Source organism: Pleurodeles waltl, chromosome 6 (genome assembly GCF_031143425.1).
Source record: "Pleurodeles waltl isolate 20211129_DDA chromosome 6, aPleWal1.hap1.20221129, whole genome shotgun sequence".
NCBI lineage: Eukaryota > Metazoa > Chordata > Amphibia > Caudata > Salamandridae > Pleurodeles > Pleurodeles waltl.
In genome coordinates, this window is record NC_090445.1 from 1,486,752,036 (window position 1) to 1,486,769,236 (window position 17,201).

At 42.7% G+C, this 17,201-nt stretch overlaps 1 protein-coding gene across 1 annotated transcript in view; it reads left to right on the plus strand.

The window, feature by feature from the left end:
* The window catches only part of PCDH15 (protocadherin related 15), a 2,681,631-nt gene that overhangs the window by 2,619,380 nt on the left and 45,050 nt on the right, over positions 1-17,201 (plus strand). The window lies entirely within an intron of this gene.

Below are 17,201 nucleotides of genomic sequence, written 5' to 3' on the forward strand. Positions count from 1 at the left end.
ATCATTAACGCAAGGAAGGTGTTCACGCAAAAAAATGACGCTATCTCCATGAACTTTGGCGCTAGACGCGTCTAACGCCAAAGTATAAATATGGAGTTAGTTTTGCGTCGAATTTGCGTAAAAAAAAACGACGCAAATTCGGCGCAAACGGAGTATAAATATGCCCTACAATTTCATGAAATAGGTGTCGCGATATTAGTGGATAGCTATTTCGCAGCCACCATTTCTCGAAATAAATTAATTGAGCCTATATTGGCAAAACATTTGTTAAAACATAATGAGTTTTTGAACATGTGTTTAAGGGTTGTTGCTTAAAGAGTTTGAATAAATAATTTCCAGAAACAGTGATATCCGACAGGCCGCATGGCTAAAGAAAACATTCAACCTAGATTACAGAAAAACATCCAACATTCCTGGGCATTCTCTGAGCGAGAATCCTCTCCGCCTCTGTCTGACTTAAATTTCTTCCCTCCAGCTTTTAAGCCAAAGTCTCCAAGTGACAGTTCCTGATGCAGCGGGGCTCACAGGGAACTTTCTGCTTTACTTCTGTCAGTGCAGGGGTTATCATCTTTCTCCTACCTCTCCTGGTGTCATGGTTACTGGTGATGCAATAGCAGTACCACAATGAAGGGGCGGCAGGGATCTCTACAGGACAGAACTTTCATCAATAAAGAGGACGGAAATTGCAGTTTTATATAGTAAGTAATCTCAGTGTCACCACAGGACATACAGCACTGATCTGACTGACACCTTTACACTTGTACAGTTGTTACTTTGCAATGTTTTTTAAAGCTCTGCCGACGAGTCTTCAAAATAGCTGTTTTCAGGTACCCAGTCTTTATTCAACCACAAATCATTTAAAGTAGAAACTGAAAACCTTGGGGCATATTTGCAAGGAATTGGCACATAGGTTGTGATGCACCAGTTTCCTGTGCCCCACTAACGACCCATGGTAGCACTGTATTTACAACACAGTGCACCATGGTGCATGTTAGCACAATAGCGTCAAACTATTGTGGCATTTTGCTGGACTAGTGCCAAAAGTGTTGATGCTATATCAGAAAATTCAGGGAGTAACATAGGAAACAACCTAGCGTTACTTTAACGCCTACCCTTGGCAGGTGTAAATAAATGTTTCTAGAATGGCACAGTGAGATCTTGTAAATTTCACTGCACAACGTTTTTTGGGTCTCTCTGTGGGGGAACACCCCCCATGCATACATTATACCTGGCACAGCTATAATGCAGTGCAAGGCTTTACAAGGTGGCTGAATTGCAGCATTGGGCCATTTTGTAAATATGGCGCAGGGAGAGTGCCTTTTTAGCACCACCGTAGCATAAAATAAATGATGCTACGGCGGTGCTAAGGCCCACAAGGGGCTTGTAAATATGCCCCCTTCTTTGAAATGAGAATTCTCCCAGCAGCATGCATAAAAGGATAACAAAATAATAAAGGTTATCTAAATATGTAGATGTGTTTAAAAAATAGTTGTCCTCATCCCTGCTTTGCAGTAGTCCTGTTCTTATCCCAATGGAGTATGGCAAAAATAGTAACTATGACTTGTTTCTGTATAGTTTGTAGTGGCACAATCTCACAGCTTTAAAACTTAGCACAGTGTGGTGCAGCAAGTGCCTTGCTGTGCTGCACTGCGCCACCTGGAAAGGTACAAGATACAGTGCATTTCTTTCCCCTCCCCCTGCTCTGGCACACAAATTGCTTCCTTGCACCAATGCAGGCACCCTTGCACCATGGTACAAGGATGCTTGTGTTGCAGGGACGATTGTTTTGGACAGTAAGGGATACCTTTGTGCCCAAAAACAATCACAAGAGGGATTTTCTTCTCTCTACGTGTCAATGTGAAATAAAGATGTTTCTCCCCATTGTGTCATTCTTACCCCACCTCTGAGGTGGCGTATGTATCGGAGGCATTCTCAGACTTGTAAATCTGGCTGTGTGTCAGATTCCTTCCGGTTGAGTGAGAAAACCCCAAGCAACAACCATGGAACACCTCTTTCATGTAGTATTATACCTAACAGGGGGGCATATTTACAAGGCCGTGAAAAGCCATGCAAGGTGGCTCTGTGTGGTCTTGTAAATATGTGCTTGCACATTGCACCACTGGAGCATCAAAAGAATGATGATACAGTGGCGCAGTGTGCCGCTAGGGCCTTGTAAATGAGGTCCCTAAACTGTTAACAGGTATTTCCAGGTCCACTGAAATTATGCGATTGTGCAACTGCAGAGTTTTCTGCATCAACATCACTTTGCCGCTTTTGACACATAATCCATCATCTTCTCCATAAATTGCAGATATCAGCAAAAAATTATCTCTGGCTTTAATGGCTCGAAAGTTACTAAAACACAGCCGTACATGTTACTGCGCAGTGACAGGCCTTTTGCTGCACAGTGCACCTTTCAGTTAGTGATTGCTGTAAGTAGATTTTACACTGATTCCATTGAGGGGAAAACCTTGCCCAGACAGTTTTAACGAGTAGAAATGAGAAAACAGTGGTATATCCCGCCACAGAAATGTGCTGCATTATGCCCCATAATATACCTTTTCTTGCAGCGTAATTTAGTCAACTCTGCCACAAAAGTTAGTCCTTTCCTGTCGCATAATTCCAGTGGCTATGGATATTAATTATACCAAACTCACTTTTATTTTTTTGACCTTAGAATTGTGAAATGAGTTGTCTGTTGCTGTGACTTGGACTTCGTATTTGCAGGCAGAACACACATATATTTGCTGGAGCAGAGCTAACCCACTATGCAACCTCACATTCTTTTCTATGTATCGCACAGTTAGTAGCACTTTAACTGTATCACTAAAAACAGGGTGCTTTTGGCAGTTTGAGAAAGACTTAAGATAGTTATTGAACAAGCTTAGTGGTTTGACAGAAATGCTTTAGGTGATTCTGTTTCGAGGGCTGCAGTACAAAAGTTGATTCATTCATTGGTTTGTCTGACAGCTAACACGAGCATCAACTTCTTCAAACGTGGCACCTCATTAGTGCGGTAAGCCATATTGATCCTCCTTATCCTGCTGAATGTAGCTGCCTATTTCATTTTTTTCCATTTAGTGAAACCGTTTTAGGTAGGACTACAAAGAATGAACATATTGCTTGAAGAAAGGGAGACTGAAGACTATGGGACAGCATATAGTGCAGTGACACTTTTCTTGTGCCCTTTACCAGCCCCCTACCTCCACCATGGCGCATGGTAGGGGGCAACAGTATCATTTTATATGAGGCTATTGATGTACTCTGCAGGAATAGCATCAGAATTTTGGCACTACTCCTGCAGAGTACATAGGTGCCCATTGTAAATAGTGGTGTGCTCCCTTTTAAGCCCTGCTCTGAGCAGGCGTTAAGAGTGCAGAAAAAATGACACGAGGAAATCTGTTTGATTTCCTTGCACCATTTTTTCACCCCCTAATGGGGAAACATCCCCTTTGCATACATTATGCCTGCCACAGGCATAATGTAGCACAAAGGGCTACAAAGTGGCACGAAGCAAGCATTGCGCCACTTTGTAAATATGGTGCAGGGATTTTGGCCTCGTCGGGCCACATTAGTGTCGAAACAATTAAGCTATTATGGTGCAAGGAGGTGCTAGGGCTCTTAAATATGCCCCTATGCTTCTACTAAGTGCACAAGGAAGGGTGAAGAGACTGGTTATGCAAACTTTATGACATGGGGACCGCTCCTTCTTCTTTGTCATCTCTGTGAGTTAATGTACTTGATTTGAACAAAAATAATAGTAAGGTTTTACAAAAAACAAAAAACGTTTCACAGACATTAGCTAATTTAACTGCTTAGAATAACAATCTATTATTTCTGGTAATGAGGAAGTGGTTGCCAATATGAATAAAAGGTCTCCCAGAGCTATATATTGCAGTAACGTTGGTTGCACATTTATTGCACAATGTTTTTAGTAAATCTGCCCCAAAATGTGGTACATATGAATTAAAAAGTCACATGATAGGGAAACGGCACTTAACATTAAACTGCACATTCCTGTCTTTTCCCTGCAATGGCACCCAATGGGCTGCCTAACGCCAATGCAGGCACCCTTGCACTATGGTAAGGCATTTTCCTCTTTCTATTTGTACATCACACAAAGAAAGAGGAAGTAATGAGGAGAAATATAGATATTTCTCCTCGTTATGCCTCACCTGGGGAGGCATAGGATTTTGACACATTCACAAGTGTATCAATAATGCTAAATATGGGAATACGCCACAATCCATGGGAGGATGTGTGGGATCACCCAACTCCACTCATCCAATGGCTTCCTAAGGGAGAGTAATGCAGCCCAGAGATTTGCACTGCATTGTGCTACTCTAGATTTACCAAGCCAGGCAAGGCTACACACGTTGCACTTGCCTGCTGGATAAATCTACCTTAAGAGCTGCATCACTCCTGTGCTCCTTTCGTGGTGCAAGGGCAACATAAGTAGTTTTTGATAAATGTGCCCCTCTGTTCTCCCCTAAGTAGATCATTCCGCTCATTATAGTCATAACCCATGCTACTCTTCATGCAACCTTCCTTTGTTTTCAACTACAGATCTACAAAGTCCTCCCAGAGGTCTGTGACTCCTTTGTAGTTTCCCCAAACCTCTTGCGATAGCTTTCAGGAATAGATTGGAGGATGCCTTTATTGGTGGGTACTGCTCCTGTTCTGATGCCTCCAGTTTCAGGATGACATCCCTACCTTGGATAATTGAAACATTGTTTTCCAATGGAAAAAACTCTTTCCTAGAAACATATGGTGTTTCACAATTTTATTTATTAATTATATGTTTAATACAAAATAATAAAACATAAGTACAATATGTTTACAAACAAAATATATTTTACCCATATTTTTAGGATCAGTCTCATAAGAATTATAATACCAAAAGACCTTAATGTTCTTATACAATCGAGACACTGTGTATTGAACATCTGTTTTTGAAATCCAATACGATAAACAAATTCCTAAATGACATCATAGAAGGTTCCTTTTGAACATAGCCACCATGTGTGTCGTAGCCTGAAAGCTGCTTTTTCAGGGCTGTAAGGAATGAACGAAAAGTGCATGATTCATACAGATTTTTATGTGAAACATACAGTCTACATTTCCTTGTTATATTATCCAATTTCATCTCTTTAGAATTAAGGGAGAGTCTGGCAGAAGTCAACATCCTTAATAAATTACAAATTTATCTCAACAATTTTGTTTAGAATAGCAGAAAAAAGCTCCTTTGGATCTTCAGAAATTTGGGCAGCAAGCACTTCTTACCTAATAAATAGTGGTTTTGTGGCTATTGTAAAGCATAACACCATGTGTACTGGTACCGAAGTGTTATTAATGGGTGGTGTAGCAGAATCTCAAACATGAGATCAGATTCATAATTTCTACCAATAAACTTGCAAATGAATAATCATGGTACAATTGTCTAAACTAAATTAATAGTTGAACTGCATTTGTATGTATTACAATGCAGTGGAAATTCCTCTTCATCACAACGACAGAGTATTTTACTTTGTCATCCTGACTTTTTAAAGTCCATACCCATGGTCTAAATCGTCCCCTTAGTACACGTTATGAGATCAAAGTTTTTAAGCAAGCCAATTTCCAAGGCTGAGTCTGGCAAGTTTCTGTTGAAGTCAGAAATGTTCTTGTGGCACTCACATTGAAGCCCTTGGTACTGTCACCAAAGGCACAGAATAGAATAACGCCGCAAGAATAGATTTGCTGGCTCTTACTAGTACAAGTTTTTACCTTGAGACTTAATCACATTTTGGGCTCAAAAACATCCAGAGGAGCATGGATGCTCCAGCTGGGTTGGCTCCACCAGGCCAGATACCTTTATCTGGAAATTAAGCTGATCCTGTTTTCATCATGTTACAAAAATCCAAGTGTGGTGAACCTAGTTTCAATACCTACCAAGGGTGCAGCCTCCAAACGGAAGCCTTAGCATCTAGGCCCATTCCTTCAGAGTTGTAAATAATAAGTACGTTTGTCTTTTTGCCAACAGCTACAAAAGTTCCTTCAAGTCACACCTGCAGTCCCTAGAAGCAGACCTTTCGGATCCAGGTCTTTCTCTACAGCCAGGACTAGGACAGTGTCCAATGCTCAGTGATCAGCTGGGCCCTTTCAGTGTCAGAAGTCTGCCTTCTTTGTTTGCCATTCTACAAAGCAAGTCTGAGGCCAACCACTTGACCCTTGAAAAGCAGATCCAGTACCTGGGTGCCATCAGTAGTCATTGAGTAATTTTTGGTTTCTTACAGTAGAGTCTCCTATCTTTAAATGCTTTCTCAGGATCAGGATGGTTCTTAGGATGTGGTGGTGACATAACCACCTCATCCAGTGAACTAGTCAGTGATTGGAGAATTCCCAAGACCCAATCCTAATTTTTTTTTGTTTTTACCAATTTGCCATTTTTGATTTTACAGCACTCTTTAGTTTATTGCAAATATAATAGATGCCCTGATTCCAAGATAGCAAATCTTTTTTTCCAAGAGAGGGATCATGACTCTCCCATTGCCACTCACTTATGTAGATGAAATGTTTTTCCCTCTGTCACTGTCAAAATAGTATTCCCTCCTCCTGGAGTTGGAGCTGTAAGTCTACCATGGCTCTGGTAATGAATGGGAATAGTCCCAGCAAGCCACATCTTCAAACATCAAGGAAAAAGAAGAATTGCTAAGACTGCCCTTTGCTCTTCCAGCTGTCTCTGCACTCCTCACAGATGGCTAATTCCTTTAAATACTTGTTGATAACAGAACACTAGTCTTCCTAGGTGAAGAAAACCACACCATTTGTGTCCTGGAGGAGGGTCAATCTGCCTCAGCCAGTCGTGTATTGAGCCTCACATGTAAGGCTGAGTGACAAACTGGTTCAAATGTGTATTATTTTGCTCCAGGAACATGTAGCAATGTTATAAGTCACACTTTATGCCAGAAATTCCCCCTCTCCTCTCAAACAAAAGAGGAAGATGTTGAAAGTGTCTCTCATCATTAGTCTTAGTTTAGCTAGTAAAATAGACTTGGTGTAGAATTCTTAACTCATTAGCTATAGTTTTAGCTAGTAAAATAGACTTGGTATAGAAATATGAACTGTGTGAGACTGAATCTAGTTAAAATAGCTAAGTCTCTGTGTGCCATGTGGGCATCTTGCCACTATGTGTCTTCTGAAATACCTTGATATAATTCCTATGTTCGCTTGAGTGTGTGGAAGGTGAGTGAGGTGTGCATAATCAGTGATTTATTGACACTGGACAATTTTTCTTCCCTAACACATCTTGCTTAGTTGTTTGCAGGGGTAGGCAGATGCCCAGGGTGTGCTGACAGAAGTTCATGCTCAGGAGGAAGCTATTGGGTGGGAATTATCGACCAGGCCATTCAACTTCACATGATTTCATAAATATTTACAGTAATAAGAAGGTCCTCATTGTATATGAACTTTATAGACTTAAAAGCTGCCTTTGATTCAGTGGATAGGGGCAAATTATGAAGCTCCTCGTTGGGCTTTGGGGCTGATGCATCCCCAGTGGAAACTATAGCAGCACTCCACTCAGACAACAAGGCCAGAGTGAGATACAGGATGGGTGGGGAGTGTTCAGATCCATTCCGGGTACAAAAGGGCATCCTGCAAGGCTCTATCCTGATACCTCTACTTTTTAGCCTTTTCCTAAATGACATGGTTTATTACCCCCTAGAAGAAAAGTTAGATGTTCCTGTTTTAGCTGGTAGGAGGGTCCCAATATTATTATTTGCAGATGACGCAGTACTTATGGCACGTACAGAAAATGCAGCTCATAGGCTACTTGGTTGCATTGTAAAATACTGTGAGGAAAAATCACTGATCACTAACTGCAGTAATACCATGGGGATGACCATGCGGCCACCCCCGCGCATTCAACGAAAAGTAGCGGTCAATTATAAATGATACACCGATTTATACTATTAAGCACTTCAACTATATGGGCGTGCAGTTGTCGGATAATCTAAATTGGGACAACTAGGTGCGGAAGGCAGCCATAGTTTTCAAGCAAGCAGTGTGGGCAATTTTGAAGTTCAACTACAAGGCTGGAGGTAGAAGTATCAGTACCTTCCTGAAAATATATGCCAAAAAGGCAGTGGCTGCAGCACTTTATGGGGCAGAGCTCTGGGGATTTACAAACACTAGTTTGTTACAAGTAGCTGAGAACACATTTCTGAGAACTTTACGGAGGTTAGGGCCGAGAACTCCCTTGAAGGCTCTCTTTGCAGAGCTCAGCCTGATGCCAGTGTCAGAACTAGCAGCACTCAAGCCAATGTTCTATTGGGTAAGGTTAGTACGTCATTCTAAGGCAACACTGTACTTGGAAACCCTTGAAGAGTGAGTGGTAGACCTGGGGAATGCTCGTAGGGGCACACGTTAAGAAGACCCTGAAAAATCTTCATCTAGAGGCTCTGTGGGTGGACCCGGGCAGAGTCAATCAGGACACTCCGATCCAGGTAAAAGATAGGTATTGATAATTTAATAGGAAAAGTGTGTGCCAGGAACTTAGGCCCGAACCAATTACACGCTATTACTTTAGCAATGCCTATGACCCTGCCCCTCCTCATTACCTGGTTCTGTTGTACCCTGAATTTAAGTGCTCTCTGTATTTAAAATACATGTTGGGAGTGCTGCCTTTAAGAGGGTACTCAGTACGTACCAACAGGCTGGTGGCTGGATTGGATTTCTGTGACTGTAGCCCTTAGGAGGTAGACAATGTTGCCCAGTTTACCCTGTTCTGCATGAAATATGACACAGCTCGGTATCTGTGGTTCTACCCCCTTCTCAAATCGAATGGGAAAGTTTTACAATCATTGCATTATCACTTTGTGTAAGACCGAGTAACATCAACGCACATAATTTGGTAGCCTCACAAGTATCGACTGCTTGGCCCTGTCTGAGGGTGCTACCAGCTAAACTGGGGCTGACTAAATTATAAGATCTTATAAGGCCTTCTGATGCTCCCTGAGATGGAATTGTCTGCTCCCATTTACACAAATGGAGCTGGTTTCAATGGCCCTATTTGACTCTTGTTGTAATAACATTTCTGTATGTGTGCCATTATTAATTGTCATATGCGCAAACAGTTTTCCTTGGGAGTTGACTTTGTGGCTGTAATATTTTTTTAAATAATGAGTCATTGGTTTTATATGTAATTGGTTTGTTATGCACATTGTTTTATATCATTGTAAGTCTTAAAGCTGAAACAATGAATTAAATAAAATAAAGAATTATTCAGATTTGCTTCCAGCGGTTCAATGACCCACAAGAGCATCCACACCAGTGTGATAGGGAGCTGGCTGCATCATTTTTTTACTTGGTTAGGTTTTCTTGTTTTTCACATTTGGAATCTGTTTGTTCCTCCCCTTGGAGTGATTCACTTGCTGCTGGGCAACTGGGGCAGCGAGCTTCAGTGCCTTTAAGTGCACACTCACCTGACATTGAATCAGGTGTCCACTAAGCTCCTGGCATGAATGGAAAGGATTCAGCTTTATAGAATCGTAACAAAGAGATCTGAAATGGTATCACTCAATGTGCCAACTGTGAATCACCATTGTGTTCAGGAAGGATGAATGAGAAATATTAGCCAGCAGTCTGTGGCAGCAACTAGACAGTGGGGGTCATTACGACCTCAACGGTCTTTTTTGCAAGACCGCCGAGGGACCGCTGTGCGGAAGACCGCCTGTTCAGGCGGTTTGCCGCTCTGCGTATTATGACTGTTGGCTGCTCTCTGTCGTTATTCCGACGGCGAGCCGCCAACAGCCGTACTTGCGGGCGGCGGGGAAGTGGAGGTTGCTCCACCTCCACCGGGACGCCAACAGAACACCGCCCAGCGAATCACGTCCTGTGATTCGCCGTGGCGGTGTTCTGTTGGCGGTGTGGTGTCGGCGGAGCTGCCCCCATGGCTCCCGTCCCCTCCCGGAGGATCGACGTACCAGGTAGGTCGATCGTTCATTAGATGAGGAGGGTGGGGGGTGTTGTGTGTTGTGTGCGTGCATGGGGGTGTGCGTGTGTGTATGTAGAGGGGGTGTGTGGGTGCGTGTATGCTTGCGGGGGTGTTGTGTGTATGGGAATGAGTGCGTGTATGGCTGTGGGTACGTCTGTATGGATGTGTGCGTGTATGTTTGAATGTGGGTGTGCGTGTCTGACTGTGTGTGTGGATGTAGGCCTGTATGTCGGGATGTGTGCATGTGTGTGTTGGTGGTGCATGCATGCGTGTCGGTGTGTGTGAGTAATGTTATGTTGGGGGTCGGGTGGAGAGGGGGGCCCTGCCACCCTTGGGGGGTGGCAGGGGTTGTGGGGGTGTAGGGGAGGGAGTCGGGGTGGGGGGCGGGGGAGACCGCTATCAGATAGTGCTTACCGCCATGGATTTCATGGCGGTTGAAACCGCTGGAAATCCACGGCGGTAAGCCGGGTCCAAATACCGCCGGCGGTATACTGTCGGCCGCCTGGCTGGAGACCAAGGTCTCCAGTCTGGCAGTCGTCTCCGCCCTGGCGGGCAGGACGGAGAACCGGCAGATGACCATGGTGGTAACCGCCATGGTCATAATTCACCAAGGTAAGACCGCCAGCCTGTTGGCGGTCTTACCGCTGGTTCTCCGACATCCGCCAGGGTTGTGATGACCCCCAGTGTCATTACCTGACCCACCCATTTACAGAATTGGGACACATTCCTGTTCCCAACCTGTCACTAACCACATTCCACCAAGCTCCGGTCCCCAATTTTTCTTTCAATTGTTCCATGAGAACAGGTTTGGGAGGGCAACATCTGTCCAGGGTACACAAGCAGTTGCAGGACAATCCACCAAGGGGACAGTTTGGCAGATACACTGAGCGGTGCTGTATGACAAAATTATCAAAGATTTCCTTCAGACCTATCACGGTCCTAGGACGGGCAACTGGTTCTAATTAACACCAGCATTCATCATAATTACCATTGCAACAAATTTACAGTTCGGAATCATACTTGGATACGGTTTTTTTGGTCCAGGAAAAAAACATTTAAACCTTGAAGAAAATAGTGTTGTGAAAGTATTAGAAACATTATGAGTGCAGGAAACATTCAAATTTAACCTTGCGAAAATCCCATGAATGGGACGAACACCTGTTGCCCAGGAATATCTATGAACTATCATCTTTCTTCATGTGTTCTTATTGGTTTGAACTGTATTAGGATCTGGAAATACCCACAAACTATTATCTTTCTACATGTATTTTCATAGCTCTGAACTGCATTAGGTGAAAAATATGAACTGTACCAAAGAAGAAGTAAGATTTATTTGATACACTACATGAAGAGCTGAAAGACCTGTCTGATTCGATAATAGGTAAAAGTGTACATTGAGTCTTACAAAACTTTATTTGGGTTAGGGGGCAATCAGCGAAATGGACTGCTGAATTTACTCTTATAGAGCTCCGCTACACGAATAACTCTAGTATCCACAAAGCTACCACACACGTTTATGACACTGCACCTCCACAAATTCCTAGAGCTGACCACTTTCAACTTTTGGAATCCACACAGGTATGCCAGGGGAGAGAGAGAAGGGCACATGCATTCAATATATACTCTCCCTCACTCCTGTATTTCCATGACTCCTTTCCTCAGCTCTTTGCCCAAACAGTGTAAGTGCCATCCTTTTGGAGAGGATTGGTCCAATCATCCCCCGTGGCCTGTCACCATTAGATGTACTGCAGGCAGCGAAAGCATGAGCACTCAAACTGTATGCACAATTAGGACCCAACTGGTCCAGGTTTCTCTCTCTCACAAAGGTACCACAATGAAGGACCATTGTCAACCCTCCATGCAGGAAATGCCTCCTCAGAGGTCTGGATCCACCTCAGTGGGGCTACCCAGCCAAGGCCAACTAAACTCTGCCTCGTCTGCCTCTGCACAACATCATTACTTTGTTAAGTCCCTTTCTGATGTTTAATCGCCTCCAAGAGTTTATTTCCAGAGACACCAATGAGCCATCATTTTGTGGGGAAAGCGGTGAGGATCTGCTCACCTGTGTCACAGGCCTAGCAGTGTTGCTGCTGGAGATGCACTCTAAAGGCTTCCTCAGCTGTCTGCTCTCGTCCCCATGGCCCGCACCATCCCTATCCATCTCCGTTGTTGGGAAGGCATAGATGCAAGTAAAGTCTTTTTTCTGGTTTCAAAACTTTGAGCAGGGCAGGATTAAGTTGGTGACCTCAGTTTTAATTTGCAATCTTAGCAGTATGTATTAGGATGATATGGCAGCTGTGGGAAGCACCATTAGGAGCATCTGTCATCTTAGCTGCTCCTGGCACAGTCATAGAGTATACTTTTCAGAAGTTATTTTTTCACCGAGTTATCAAAATGCCACTTTTAGCACTGAATTAGATGTTTTAAACTAAGAAGAAAATAATTTTCAATCCTTTGCTAGTGAACATATAAAATACGGTTTTATGAATATTTAGGCATTTTCAAGGAACGTCCAGTCTTACCTATGTGTTGAAAACAGCTTTTGTGTATTTCCCAATACGAGGGCATACTATTTCCAATAGTTAAGTGTCACATTTTCCACATGATACGCACCAAGCCCTATCAACTAACCAGAAACACTCAAGAGATGACTTACCTAAAATTTTGAATTTGTTTTTTCTACACAGCAAATGCACTTTCCTCTGCCATGTGTCACTGCAGTTCTTTTAGACTCCAATTCAACCACAGTGAAGTGGTGGTCCTGGCAACCCAAACCTTTTTTTTTAATATGCGTCTGGTATAAACTATACAGTATCTTACATATGTCATTTAACTTTATTGGTGATGGTGTGTTTTCTGTGCAATGACCCAGGGGCTTACAGGAACTTGTCACCCTGATAGCAGGTTCTTCATGTGGTAAATTAAAAGGAAAACTATAATAGTTTACTTAACGTGATGGAAAAAAAAGTGAAATAAGTTTACATTAAATGTTAACACAAATTAATTTTATATATTTATTTTTAATGTAGAACAAAGTACAAAATTCATATTTCATGTGAAATATATTTAAAAAAAATTAGAAGTATGTTTGTGAAGTTCAAATAAAAAAATGATTTCCAACAGTAAAGAATCAATGAAAAGTAATACAATTGAATTTTAGTGCAATTTAATGTTACCTGAGTTATTAAATTAAGAATTTCATTTTTTTAAAGAAAACATTAATATGTTTCATTTCTGGATATTTCGAAAGATTTTTAGCATTAAATTAAATGCATTTACTTTTTAACCAGTTTAAACAATATAATGATTTCAATAGTATTTATAATGGGCTTTTATTTTAGGTCTATATCTCCACTATTTTCTATGGGAGGTTGTTGCATGTGTTATGCTGGACTTACTCGAGCTCTGAGCTGGAGTACATTTACTACTATTTTTTGTGTTTTTGGCTGTACTAATTTAATTATATTTAATTGCAATTTAATGTTATTACATGAAAAAGCCATTAAAATATTTTAAAGTAAATATTGTTGGAAATGGCCTCTTTGCTGGGTCACTCACAAATGTTTTGTCTTCCTCCTTCTCTACTTCAGACCTCATTGCTAACCAGTGCTAAAGTGCAGATGCTCTCTTCTTTAAAACATGGTAACTTCGGCTCATACCCAATTGGCATATTTAAATTACTTGTAAGTCCCCAGTAAAGTGCACTGCACTTGCTTAGGGCCTGTAAATTAAATGCTACTAGGGGGCCTGCAGCACTGATTGTGCCACCCACATAAGTAGCCCCTTACCATGTCTCAGGCCCGCCATTGCAAGGCCTGTGCGTGCAGTTTCACTGCCATTTTGACTTGGCATTTAAAAGTACTTTCAAGCCTTAAGCTCCCATTTTTCTACATATAAGTCACCCCTAAGATAGTCCCTATGTAACCCAGAGGGAAGGGTGCTATGGAGGTGAAAGGCAGGACATGTACTTGTGTGTTTTATATGTCCTGGTAGTGGAAAACTCCTAAATTTGTTTTCCAGTGCTGTGAGGCCGGCTCCATTCATAGGCTAACATTAGGGCTGGCCTCATATACCTCTTGAGTGGTAGGTTCTGATCAGAAAGGGGTAGACAGGTCATATTTAGTATAGCCAGAATGGTAATACAAAATCATGCTGACTGGTGAAGTTGGATTGATCTCATAGTACTATTTTAGAAATGCCTCTTTTAGAAAGTGAGCATTTCTCTGCACTTAAAATCCTTCTGTGCCTTACAGCCTGTCTCCGATCCACATCTGGGCTGGGCTACTTGTGATTATGAAATCTTGATTGTTTTGACTTTAATTTATTCAGATAAATATCTCATATTTTTCTAAAACTGTGTTGTGTATTTTGTGGTGTTTTGCACTATGTTAATGCATGATTTATTGCACAAATACTTTCCACATTGCCTTCTAAGTTAAGCCTGACTGCTCAGTGCCAGATGGTGTGCACAGGATAATTTGGATTGTGTGTGACTTACCCTGACTAGGATTGTGGTCCCTACATGGACAAGGGTGTATACCTCTGCCAACTAAAGACCCCAATTCTAACAAATATGTTTTATTTTTAGATATGTTTAGCATTAAATTAAATTAATTTACTTTTTAATTAGTTTAAACAATTTATTGTAATTCAATACTATTTTTTATGGGCTTTTATTTTAGGTCCCAACCTCTACTATTTTCTATGGGATGGTTTTGCAGGTGGGGTGCTGGACTTACTCCAGCTCTGAGATGGGGTTAATTTACTACCATGCTCAGTGCTTTTGGCTGTACTAACGATAGAAGTGAAATTTGTGAGTGGAAATGGGTCGACAAAGTTGTGGGTGTGTGCATGTCTTTCTGTAAACCACTGTTTTGCCACTAACCATCCTTTGAACAACCCTTCAACCCTCCCAGTTATTCATAAATATATACCATTTCTAGTCACTCTCCCGTCCAACCAATTTTTAGTACTGAAACTTGTACCACTGTTTGAGGAGGTAGAGGTGTAGACATCCGCAAGAAGGTTAGTGAGTATTGTTTTGTAATATTTTAGTAGTACAACTAGAAGTACTATAAATAGCAGTTTGAGAATAGGCCCTATAGTTTTCAATTGAATCCAAGTGGTTTGTATGTACTTTCTGTGGGTCATTGTAACCATCAACTTTACTATTCTTGTGATTTTGAAAATACGCTTTTCTATTCTTTGTAACGTGTTTGCACTCTTATTGAAATTTATGCCTCTGGTAGTACTGCTCTAAAGTGTTTTGAGTTGCTCTTCCTGGTACTTTCTTCTCTAACTGATTTATGCTCTAATGGTAGCAAAGCAACCTTCTCCAAATCTGCTGGACCCTTGTATTATCAGGATTTGAGGTTCCTTAAAAGAAATGTCTTTGACTCAGCAAAACTAGACCTCAACACCATCATGCACAATAGACTCTAACAAAATCAAATTCCAAAAATGTTGTTGCTTATTTTATTTTATTTTCAAAACTTGGGGCCCTATTACTAGTTGACAGATGGGAAAGCCCATCAGTCAAACTCCTGACAGGGTGGCCGTCGCTGGCCTAGAGGTAAGCAGGCTGCAGAACTGTCTCAGGCTCATAATTGAGCCAGCGGCAATGCTGTAGCCTGCAGGGTGCACCAGCACCCTTGCAATGTTCACTGTCTGCAAAGCAGACAATGATTATTGCAATGGTGCAGGCCAGGGAAGCCCTTGCACTGCCCGAGCCAAGTGCATGGGCAGTGCAGGGCACCCTCAGAACCCCCTACACCCGTTAGCTGGCAGCATTTCCATGTCGGTGGTACAGCCAGCCATGACTTTCCATGGCGGTGGTACAGCCAAGAAACCGCTGGTGTAGAATGAGGTTGTAATCCCCAGGCAGTGCTGGCCTAGCTGATTAGGACCTCCACCATCCTCCGGACCACTGGTTTCTGAAATCCTGGTGGAGCTGACGGTTCCCTGGAGGTTGGACCGCCACGGTTGTAATGTAGTGGTAGGATCAGACCACCACCGCGGGTGTGGCGGTCTATAGACCGCCACACTCGTAATCGGGCTCTTTGGTCCTATTCACAAAGGTAAACATACACTTTGTGTAAGTCTACTATTTTTTTTGTTACTCAAAAACTGCGGGCCATATTTATACTTTTTGACACAAAACTGCGCTAACGCAGTTTTGCGCCAAAAAAATTAGCGCCGGCTAACGCCATTCTGAAGCGCCATGCGGGCGCCTTATTTATTCAATGACGTTAGCCGGCGTTAGCCGCCGGCGCTGTCTGCTGTGCGTTAAAAAAAACGACGTACACCAGGCAGCGCCGGCGTAGGGGGAAAATGGCGTATGGGCGTCCACAAATGGTGCAAGTCAGGCTGAGGCAAAAAAATCGCCACAACCCGATTTGCGCCATTTTTTTACGACGCCCATCCCCCATTGAAATGACTCCTGTCTTAGCAAAGACAGGAGTCATGCCCCCTTGCCCAATGGCCATGCCCAGGGGACTTCTGTCCCCTGGGCATGGTCTTTGGGCATAGTGGCATGTAGGGGGGCACAAATCAGGCCCCCCTATGCCACAATTTTTTTTTAAAAAAAATACTTACCTGGACTTACCTTAATGTCCCTGGGGTGGGTCCCTCCATCCTTGGGTGTCCTCCTGGGGTGGGCAAGGGTGGCAGGGGGTGTCCCTGGGGGCAGGGGAGGGCACCTCTGGGCTCATTCTGAGCCCACAGGTCCCTTAACGCCTGCCCTGACCCAGGCGCTAAAATCCGGCGCTAATGCGGGTTTTTTAGACCCGCCCACTCCTGGGCGTCATTTTTGCCCGGGAGTATAAATACGACGCATATGCATCGGAGTCATTTTTTAAGACGGGAACGCCTACCTTGCATATCATTAACGCAAGGAAGGTGTTCACGCAAAAAAATGACGCTAACTCCATGAACTTTGGCGCTATACGCGTCTAACGCCAAAGTATAAATATGGAGTTAGTTTTGCGTCGAATTTGCGTAAAAAAAAACGACGCAAATTCGGCGCAAACGGAGTATAAATATGCCCCTGCATGTTTAATTTTCCTTATAGTAATTTTACGACCATGGAGATTTTGCACTCATGGGGGAAATGGTGCTCATAAAAATACAGGCTTGTCTATGTTTTATGTGCAGACTTCTCCACCCTGAGAGTCCCACGAGTGTGACCAAGGCAGTTAAAGGACAATGTAACAGCATGGGATGATTT